This window comes from Centruroides sculpturatus, unplaced genomic scaffold (genome assembly GCF_000671375.1).
Source record: "Centruroides sculpturatus isolate CEXI.00-Female unplaced genomic scaffold, Cexi_2.0 scaffold779, whole genome shotgun sequence".
Lineage (NCBI taxonomy): Eukaryota > Metazoa > Arthropoda > Arachnida > Scorpiones > Buthidae > Centruroides > Centruroides sculpturatus.
Window position 1 is genome coordinate 275,635 of NW_019385026.1, and position 12,324 is coordinate 287,958.

Consider the following 12,324-nt stretch of genomic DNA (forward strand, 5'->3'; position numbering starts at 1 on the left):
AAAAATGCATTTAGAAAAGTCTACGGTTTATACTGGCTTATCGAACAAACGAATACGAATGGACCCTAGACCATCACTGACGTGCAATTGACTGATTGCCCCTGGATATAGGCTTCTTACAGAAACACAGCTTCCCTATCGTCAAATGTCACGGCACGCCCCTGCTTACGGTACCTAATTTACATACTGTACAGACGATAGTAAACAACTTACTCGCCTAATCTCTCCGTAGTGTAGCGCTGGACAACGGAAAGTATATATATAATTATAATAAGGTTACAATAAATTAAGTTAATATATAATTTTATATACAGTACCTAATTTATATATAATTAATATATAATACTGTATAGATGATAGTAAACTCAATTTACCCGCGTAAATTTTCTGTAGCGTGGAGCTGGACAGAGGAAAGTAGTTTGGCTGCTCGATGATATTTTACCGAATTATAGAAGTTTTTTACCAGGTTTGTACGGATACCGTCGCAATTTTTTGCCGTCTAATAGGAATCGTAATTATAGGAACCCCTGTTATGGGGGTCTACTGAATATTTTTTCAGACATAATCGATTATCCGAAAAATAAGTTATCCGAACAACCGCAGTCCCTAATTGATTCGGATAAACGATGCTCTACTATAGTTATATATGTATTATCTATTTTTGAGACATAGTGTACCAGTGCCATTCATCTATATCTATTTATGAGAATGTTTGTTTGTTTGTTCGCTATACACACCTATACCGTTTGATCAATTGCTCTGTCATTCAACAGTTACGTTAGAATTTATAAAACTTGTATAATGACTTAATCCAATCCCAAAATATTAATTGGGTTTTTATATAGCAATCAAATTCTGTTTATATCGAATTTCTTGGTTTTATATATATTGCCATCTATTAGCGAAATTTCTTTAAAAAGTAATAAACTGAATATAATTGCTATAAAAAATATAATTAAATAAAGAAATATTACAGTTTATTTACTTAGTTACTGCAACATAAAAGTAATAATATAACATCTCTTCTTCGTGATACAATATTACTTTTATGAGTAGCACATCACATTCACTTGAGCTGAGTGAAAACTGTTAATTGGTCATGGGTCGAACTTTACTAATGGGCTGGCCACGTGCAGTTTTTCGGCTTTTTTTACACTAATAACTAAACAGAAGCTACTTACCATAACACTTCTTTTGGGAAACATCCTACTGAACAGATCGCCTACGTGTTGTATTACCCTAACCAAATAAATCAAACTTAATGTAATAATTTATGTATAAACTCGATATTTTCCACTTACATTTTTTAAAATTTATAATTAATAACGCCGGATATATTTCATAAACCCGGGAAAAGCTCGGCATAACAGCTAGTAAAACAATAAATCTAAAAACATCTGTATGTATTAAAAACATGTTTCCATGTGTTTTTAATACATATGGAAACGTGATCAGATTGGAAGTAAACTATTAAAAGGAAGCTATCATTGAACAAAGTCTTAATCTTCAGTAATTTAGGTATCTAAAGACATAGGTTGAGTAACTTTATTCCATCAAATCAAACTTACTAAATTTCATGTTGTTCCAGGAGAATGTGTTTAGAAGAATTTTGAAATTTTTAAAACCCAATGTTGTTTTAAATACTGTGCCAATTAAATGTTACAAAATTGTATTCTTTCATATTTTTATTTCCCCAGCCCTTTTATATAAAACAAAGGAAAAACATGGCAATATTCCAAAAGATGACTCACCCAGATTTTTGCATTTTTGGACTGAGGTCGCCTTAAAACCTCGAAAAATTAAAAAAAAAAAAAAAAACTGGTTCTTTTTCTGTACATATGGATGTTAGTGCGTGTGTGAAGGACACAATTTTGTTTATCCTGCTTGAATCTAAATAACTTCTGTGCTTTCTGTCGAAGATTCCTAAAACTTTTCGAGTTTCTGTATTAGGGAAATTGATGCTGTTAAATTTTACGTATTAAATATCAAGGGGTTGGGGAAATAGATAGAGTTATGTGTAATATCGAGTAAGACTACACTTTATGTGGCGGGGATTTTTCTTCACTGCCTCTGAGTAGAGGCACTTATTGGAAGCTTTGGTTAAATTGCAGACTTCTTTCAGTCCCTCCCTGAAGGCCAAGACCATGTCAAAAATTTGATTAGCAGAGGCGTGCATCTGGACTGCCGCCTCCCGAACACGTGAACAATCGGTCACACGAACAGCGACATTGCTTTCCAAAGGTGAGGAGCCTAAGATAGTGCTGAGGTTTCGGTTAATTGAAGATATGAAGTCTTTTTCGACAAAACTGTTGTTCAAACTGTCTTCCATTGTTTAAAAAGTCACGGCACACAAGAAGTCACATGGATTGAGGAGATGATTACTTAGATGAATAACTACAAGTTGATGACTACCAATGAGCCGAACGGCGCGACACTAGCAACACTGGGAGGTAGGCGATGGGCACTTGAAGAAGATTAGGTAACGGTAAGCCACTACGTCCAGAAGGAGCTGGCTGAGGAACAGTTCGTCACAACGCTGGATCCGCGAAAGCCACACCAACGCCGATCGGCGGAAAAGCGCCGAGTGACGATAACGGTGTACCGAATATTACCGGTACGAACAGAGAAAATAACCGACAACACGGCCCGCGAAGGGTCGAGCTCAACGCGATACAATTGTAACATTTGAAACAGAAATAGCGAAGCGGACGAGCGTGACCCGTGGAACCCCGAGTGGCCACTACGCCGAATGGGTGACCAACCACGTGGTCCCAGAAAACCTTTGTTAACGCTGAAACCTTAAGACCAAAATAACTCGCGTTTTGCGTAACGTGCAACAATAAAATTACCAAACAATATATATATAAAGATACACGCTATAAAATACCGTTTTCACGCAAACCAAAACCGTCGGGGGAACCCGATGGAGAAAAACAAAGTCCGAAGATTTAACAGCCCAGAACTCCAGAAGTAATCGTCCGATTGATATATTTTTTCTACTCGCGCAATCTCTGTGTGAAGAGGAATCATTTGATGTATTACAATCCAAATTTGGGACAGTTAATTCAAACTAACCGCGATCGAGGTACGAAGCACTAATTCTCCACACCCGGTCTTGGTTAGACTCTGCACTGGTGTTCGAGCGATAAATCGCACCCAGAAAATCTTCAAATATCTTGAAATGACGTCTGCATCTAAAAATATAAAAAGTAATTAAATGTAATACAGTAGAGCGTCGATTATCCGAAAGTCAATTATCCGAAAGAATTCCAGTCAGCAAATTTAAATTTCCTCCAGTGCTGCGGCGCTGCAATCATTGGCTATGGCGTGGGCTATTCAAATATTTTACGTTTTTGATGCTAAATTAACTTCTGAAGTATAATTTTGTATTGTTTTTATATTCTGCAATATATTTATTTTGTTTGTACAAAATAAAACAATTATTTTTAACGATACAATAGTCTTCGTTAGGCTTAACATCGGCGAAAATTCGACGCGAAGCGACACGCAACGGAGAAAAATTTCAACACTGGATAGGTTAATATATTTTTCGTACATAATCGGTTATCCGAAATATCGATTTTCCGAACAAACTCAGTCCCGATTGATTCAGATAATCGACACTCTACTGTATAAGTAACTCATTGTAATATTTGAAAGAAATATGACGAAATACCGTAGACGTAAATGTTGAACACGCGTAACCCACTAAAATGAATAGAATTGAAATTAAAACGAGAAATAGAAGAAATATTAATCTGATTACTGAGTTCAAATTAGTGAAAATAATTATATAATATATGAGACTAGATTACAGTAGAATTACAGAATACAATGTTAGAAATAACAAACTAAAATGTGTATTGATCTGATTGACGAAGTTCCAAAGTTGGGCATGTTGCAGCGTTATCTCTTCTAATTCTAAACTTAAATTTCAATTGTTTTTATTAAGTGAAATTAAATCATTTGATACTCTTTGAAATGCTTTTTTCATAATCAAGTATAAAAAAATAAAAAATGTAATACTCCTCCAATTATAAAGTTTGCTAAAATCCCAAACTCTCCAATACAGAAGATAATGATAAAATCATTTTCTGTTGTTGTTGTCGAAACCGTGTTGTATTTATGTATTGTATACTGGCACAATGAAGTGACTTTTCTTCAACACTAGGCAACACTTGCCTAGTGTTGAAGAAAAGTCACTTCATTGTGCCAATATACAATAAAATCATTTTCGTTAGTTTTATATAATGCTGAATATGTGAAATAGATATTGAAAATTGGTAGTGCACAAGTGAAACAAAGCAGAATTGTGCACATGATGACACTAATTTTGTGAATACACTTGTTTAAATCTTTAATTGGCAGATTTTCTGGTTTTATTAATATGATTATCGGAGTTATTCTTTTTGCATTTTACAACAGAAAAAGTGAGCGACGTAGCCAAATATATTATTGTAAAGCAAATCCTGACGAAGATATTATAATCCACTACTGAATACCAGCCAAAAGCAAGTCGTGTTTTCTGCTACCGACGGTATTGTCATAAGAAGCAGTAAGAAAAAAAAATTGCCAATTTACAAATTCTACAAAGCATAATAAGAACTTTTGCAATAATTTATGTTTCAAATGAAACTGTCGACAGTAGCATGGATCAAAAAAGTTTCATCCGTAAATTAGTGCTGTGTACAGGTGAAGTTGCAACAAACAACTAACACATATTTTGTATCTACGAACGTCGCTCATGAGTAAATTTCAAAGTTAGAAATACTGTATATCAACAGTGTCCAAACTAGATAAGTATAGTAAATTGATAATGTATTATATTAAGTAAAACTAGAAGTGCTAGAAAGTATTATTACTTTATTATTTTGACTAATTTAGTTATTTAAGCAATAATCGTTAATTATTATTCCTGCATTGGTATCTATAGTAAAGTTCACGTTAAGTTTGCAGCACTGTGAAAGCTACGCTCGCTAAACCACGTTTCTGTTAGTTTCAGGAATATAGTGGCAGCCCCAGTGTCTTGGTGAGGCGAAAAGAATGTAATCATTTGATTAAAAGTCAATAACATAAAATGCACTGCATCGCCCACTTTCATACATTTACATAATTGACTTTTACCATAATATAGTGAAATATTTTAAAAGCATCGTAATATATAAGAAAGTTTGCTCATTTCATGTATATTAAATATTGATTATATGGAAAATGAGAAGGAATGTTTGTAAAATTACGAAGTCTGAAAAATATTCTTTATGCCGTCAGTTACGAACATATTTATAAGCAATAACAAATATTCAATAATATTCACATGATGTTTTTTTAAACTAACTTTTTGAACATTTCTTTAAATATTTAAAAATATTCTTTATATTTTAAAATGTTTAATAAATCTTTTAACAATATATGTATTTTTTTATTAACTACAACTTATATTGCGTTAACAAGTTAGTTGAAAATGTGTTTTTACAAAAATACATATATTTTGTACATATAATATGAAGCATTAATGCAATTTGAAAGAAGTACACAATTAAAAAGAATACAAAAATTTTCCTTCTGTAACCATTATATAAAAAATACCGAGTACTACATTTGCAAATTTCATCATTTTTTCATAAAAATTATCAGTTCAAGTAATATGTTTATACTATATTTACAAAATTTAAGAAAATTGTTAAAGTAGACAATACATAAAAGTGCCTTCTCAGTTTGTTCTTTTTATTTTCAAAATTCGATTATGCCCTGGAACTGTGATTTTACGCGCAAAAAGACAGAGTGGGAAGCCACTTTTATGTATTGTCTAGTTTTAAAATGTTCTGAAATTTTCGAAATTTATTATTTTGCCTTTTTATATATAATTTTTGGCAAAAAAATTTTCATTATATTTAAGCGACGCAACTTCAGATGTTTCTATAAAGATAAAATCTGTTCAATTGTTTTTCTGCTTTCATGCTAAGTTTTGTTTTTTTGATTGAATTCTTTACATTTATTGAAATTCAGTGTGAAGACTGCTTTTGATTTAAAAAGTAGTATATTCTTCATTTTCATTTATAGACAGTTTTTATTATCACCTGCTTGAAAATGCTTTGAACAGATGGTATCTGTGGAAAATTAAAAAATGATTATTTAAAATAGATCAGACAGGAAATTTGTAAGCCCATATTTTATAAAAGAGCGTTGCGAACCATCTTCTTATGCTAACTTTTAGTTTTGTATTGATTTTGTATTAATAGCTGCACCTTTACTTTTACACAAGATTACCTTTAAAATTAATAAGATATACCTTACGTTTATCAAAATGTGTAACCTTACTTTTACTCTTGACATCAATATCGCCAGAGTTCGCCTGGGCTTCTCAAGTTTAAAAAAATTAAATATTTCGACCAGCTAATTCATTACAAATATTTTAATGCTCTTATCTATTAATTAAATAGTCACTATCGTTTATCGTGTTTTGTTTTTTACTTTTGCCTTTTTTATACTTAGATCAATAGAACATCTTAACTGATTGCCCATAGTCACGTCATATAGATCAGCGATTAAACATTGGCATACGAATGAAACTTTTCAGGAATAATGTATGTAATACCAATGTTAGTTTCAAATAACGAGCGACATTTTCACCGATTTATAAATTTAACTAGACTTACAAAATTGTCAAATTACAAATTTTGTATACCTACATACTTAATTTCTCAAAATAATACAAAATTATTTTAAAAATAACTTTTTTCATGATTTAAGAGTTGATTGATCAACTTAATTCAAAATAAAACCGTTATTTTAAACGCGTAACGTTATTAAACTTTTTAATTAGATCGCATAAAATATCGAACATCAATTTTATAATATGATAATATCATTGGTTATGTTGGAAACACAAAATAAAGCAAAAAATTTTCCATTTAAAAAAGCTCCACTATTGAAAATCTACAGTAATATATATCGATTAGCAATAAATAATGTTCATACATACCATTAGCAATTATATAACGAAAGGCCATATGAAAGAAATTAGTTTTCAATTAAAATTCCTCATTTAGAATTAGACTAATGACAACTTTATTATGCGTTTGAATTATTCAATAATTCATAATAAAAAACTTCTAATAATCATAAATGAATAATTTATCATAATAATTATTATTAATATCATTAAACACATTTATAATAGCGTACATTTTCATTCGAATTAATTTATTCACTATTCAATAAAAAATTAATAACAGTAATTTAATAGTGGGCTAATTTCAGAGGTGTTACCACTACCTTCCTTAAATGTTGATGCTTACTGAAAATACTGAACGCCATTACATAGATGCTGCAGCTCTGCGTATTTGTTAAAATTACTTTATATAAAACCGAAAAAAATTAAAGGAAAACAAAATGATAATGATTTTCAGCTGTTCCAGTTTCAGTGAATAAGAACGATTACAAACATATATATATATATGCTATTGTAAATGACCGATATCTGGCAAATGTCAACATTCTTTGTTGAATGTCAGCATTCACACAATCGTTTCGTATATGTANCACTAATCTACGGTTGGAACTTTTCGCACCATGTTACTGTCAAGAATTATATTCTAAATTAACGTTATTACACAAGTACTTTTTATGCTTTGTTGAATTAATACAGCAATAGCGTCGATTTTCCGAATCAATTGGAAACTGGGGTTGTCCGGATAACTGATATTTCGGATAACCGATTATGTACGAAAAATATATTAATTTATCCTATGTTGAAATTTTTCACTTGCGTGTCGCTTCGCGTTAAACTTTCGTCGATGTTAAGCCTAACGAAAACTATTGTATCGTTAAAAATTATTTTTTTATTTTGTACAAACAAAATTAATATATTGAAAAATATAAAAACAATAAAAAATTATACGTCAAAAGTTACTTTAATATCAAAAACGTAAAATATTTGAGTAGCCCAAGATATAGCCAAAGATTGCAGTGCCACAGCACCGGCAAAAATTGAAATTTGTTGACTGGAATTCTTTCAAATGTTTCGGGTTATTGACTTCCGGATAATCGACGCTCTTCTGTATATTGGGAGCATTCTTTCTTAACGTTTCTAACCACAGTTCTTTTTGTAGCAGAAAACAAACCTTGCTTTGGTTAATATTCATTAGTGGATTATAGCATCTTCTACAGGATATGCAATTCCATAATATATTTGTCTACGGTGCTGTCATTTTCTGTTTTTAAGCACAGAAAATTAAATCCTGTCATCATCTTAATGAAAACCAGAAAATTTTTTGATTGAAGATTTCAACAAGTCTATTCACAAAATTTGTATCATCATGTTCATAATTTTGTTATGTTTCACTTTTGCACAGCCAATTTTCAATGTCTATATCATATATCCAGCATTGGATATGAGTAATGAATATCATTCGGTGAATCTGTTCTGTATATACAATTTGCAATTTCACTGCCCTTAACTGTTGGGGGACTGATTTATGCGTTTGAATTATTCAATAATTCATAATAAAAAACTTCTAATAATAATAAATGAATAATTTATCATAATAATTATTATTAATTTCATCAAACACGTTTATAATAGCGTACATTTTCATTCGAGTTAATTTATTCACTGTTCAATAAACAATTAACAACAGGCATTTAATAATGCGCTAATTTCAGAGATACCACTACCTTCCTGAAATATTAATGCTTATTGAGAATACAGAACGGCATTACCTAAATGCTGCTGATATGCGTATTTTTTAAAAGTACTTTATATAAAAACAAAAGAATTAATAAGAACAATTCGAATTTAAGTTTAAAATTAGAAGAGACATGCCGAATATTGAAACGTCAATCAGACCAACACAAGTTTTAGTTTACTACCTGTAATATTGTATTTCGCAATTCTAGTAGCAACTATTCTCATGTATTATGTGTTTATCTTCACTGACTTGAACTCGATGATGCGATTTACTTTTCTCATATTTGTTATTTTATATTGTTATTTCTGCTGTATATTATTTTTCTTTCAAATATACCGATAAGTTAGTTATAATATATTTAATTATTTTTGGTGTTTTTCAGATGCAACCTCGTTTCACGATATCCAAACATTTTTCGAATGCGATTTAACGTTTGAACAGAAACTAAAAGTGGGTAACTTTATAAAATAACTTGTTTAGTAGAACGATATACTGAAATACATTTTCTTCTTACAGAACTTAAACTTCACGAAAAGATTTGGAAAAGTCCCATTATATATATGTGCCAGTGTCTAATTCAATGTTACGAAAATGTTTCCAGTCAAGGTATTATTAAAAATGTTTTGTTTACAATTTAGTAAACAACCTTTATTTTATGTCTTTAAATTATTATTTTAGATAAGAAACGCTCTTCATTTTATATTTTCGAATCTTCTGAAACTCAGTACGTCCTATAGAAAATGAGAAATTTTTCATCTGGGCATATGTCGTTGAAACTGCAAAACACGTAATTGCTTTAAGAACCATATTGAAATATTACAATTGCCAAAGATTTTTTAATTTAAATAAATGTATAGAGGAAGATGACGTAAGAAGTTTTTGCCAACTTTTTTAAAATTGATATTAGCAGGAAGATAAAATTTGAGCAGTAAAAATCGTACATATTTTTTGCACTTTTATTTTTATTATTAAACCAATCTTTTTATATTTTTTACGTACTTAACTTTTTAAAACAAGAAATTATTGAGAAATCGTTTGAGAAGATTATTGAAATAAGAAAAACAAGTGAATCAGTGGCATTCCGTCATTGAAAGTGGCGCTTCCACCGCTTACAATAATAATGACACTGTATTGTATTCTCTAAAAAAGTTAAATACATATCGTTTGTATTCTTTAAAAATAATAAATACATATTGTTCGATTATTTTCTAAAAAAATAAATACATATTGTTTGATTATTTTCTAAAAAATATGTAAATATCTTTTGATTATTTTTATTTAATTAGAATTAATATTTTATTATAATTGCATTATGTATCTTATTACAAATTTCTATACTACATGTGAAAAACACGATAAGATTGTTATCCTATATTCGAGTATTAGTAACGAAATAGAAGCGTTGTATTGTCAGCTTTCATGCAGCCACTTTCACGCATGCGCTTTTCAGACAGATAAAATAAACTTTATTATGTCTGACACTGCTAGGCACAGTCGGGATAAATATGTACTGGGAGTTCATACTTACCCGAGCAGGAAAACCGACAGTGAGCATAAAAGAAAAGAAAACAAAATACATGTAAACATAAAATCGTGATGACCCGAGTCTTGTGGTAAAACACGAAACTGAAGATATTCGCAGTTTGCATGAAAGTTAGTCAAAACAAAAAGCTCGAGTATGTACAATATGAGAGGAGTTGACGTTATCTTCTTTAACATAAAGTTTGAACTCGTACCTTATGTCCTCCAGCAGTGGGCAAAACAACAAATAATGCCTTACCCTATCACGCACATCACAGTTCGGACAGCAGTCAGTGTCACTGTGTAGAAACCGATGTAAGTAGACAATAAATTTATCATGTTCTGAAAACAGCTGTGACATCTGGTGTTGAGGCTGGACCCATTTCCAGCTGAGGCGTCTTGCTATATCTGGAAAGAACTGCCAGAAAATGTGCTGCTGTGGGATACGTTTCCTTTTTTGTTGTCACGCTACGATTATATGTTGACAGAGGAGCTGCGTTAACCTGGAGACCAGTAAATGGCTGTAAACTGGGTTGCTGTTCCTGAAGGAGATGCCACACATGCGAGGAAGTCTGCACGTTCGTTACCTGGAGTGGTGAAGTGCCGCAGAGCTCCTTAATCTATTTGATATGATAATTATAACTGGACTGATCTGCAGAGAACAAAGTGTCACTAGCAAGGGGGTGAGTGGTATCTTTATTAATCAGGACTTTGACTGTGGCCTGGTTGTTGAAAATTTTACTACAGAATTCTATTTCTTTAAATACGGCAAATATTTCTGCTTAAAACATTGAGCACTCCAGGTGCATGGGAAAAGCGTTATGATGAAATATCTCACTGCTGACATATACAGCAAATGAACTTGTAGTGCCTTGCACAGTCTTGAAGCCATCCATGTAAACGTCGAGGACGGTTGCACAGTCATGAGCAGAAAGGCCCTTCTCAGAAAAAAACGAGGAAGGTCTGCGAGAGGCCTACTTATTTCGTTACAGGATGCGTCATACACGTTGCCCCAGATAGTAACACGTTTACCACAAGAAAAAAAATCTGCCTGTCGGACAACTTCATAAATAAATAATCTGCTCTATTTTAAAAGTAAAACAAGTGTCTACATTATTACCTCTACTTATTCATTGCAGAAATAAATTTGAAAGAGTAATTTTAAAATCAAATGCTAAAATAATAGGGATTTGTTTACCGATATTTTCGACAAAAAATGATATAAACAATAGTAAAGTATAACGCTTTATTTATACTCGTGTATAAAACACATTTAACAAACATCATAATTGCAAAAAAACGTTTAATTTACGATAAAGAATTGCCAAGACAAACTTTTTAATAAAACTACACAATTCTACAGATGTTTTTTCTTTGTTTAATTCGTTTCTGTGAAATTAATTTTATAAATATGTAAACAGTTTTCTTCTTCACTCGAAATGCTTTTTAGCTTTTTGAAACCAGAGAAAACTGAATGCAACGTTTTTCCCATCTGAAAAGTTAAATTTAACACAATCTATTTACAGTTAAAAAACCGCAATTAATTAAAAAAATAATACAACCTTCAGGGGAATTCTTTTGTCAATAATCAAAAATCTACCTATTGTGAGACACAGAGAGACTTTTCCAAATCTTTTCATAAAGTTTAAAATCTGAAATTATTGTCAATATTAGAAAAATATTTGTTTAAATGCAAATTAAACTTCATACCTTTAGCTTTTGATTCTCTCCAATGTCACATCCTGCAAATTGTCTGATATCTTGAAATGTATTTTCCATCTACAAGAAAAAGCAACTATAAACTATCTAAAGCATATGTTAATAGTGCATATAGAATGTAATTACCGTAAATGCTAACGAGCACAGCAGACAGGCAGCAATTATGCTAATGCAAGTGAATAGTATCATCAATAGGAGTATCAGCAATTTAATAACATGATGAAGTTCTAAGAACAAAAACGAATAATATAAAAAACTTGTCACCCAAACGATTCCAAAGTACAGAAATCCAGATACAAAGTTATATTTAGAATTGAACTGTTGCACGAAAATCCAAAGTTCTTCATGATGCATCATTAATTCGTTTAGTTTCTCTCGTAAATCAGAATCGATT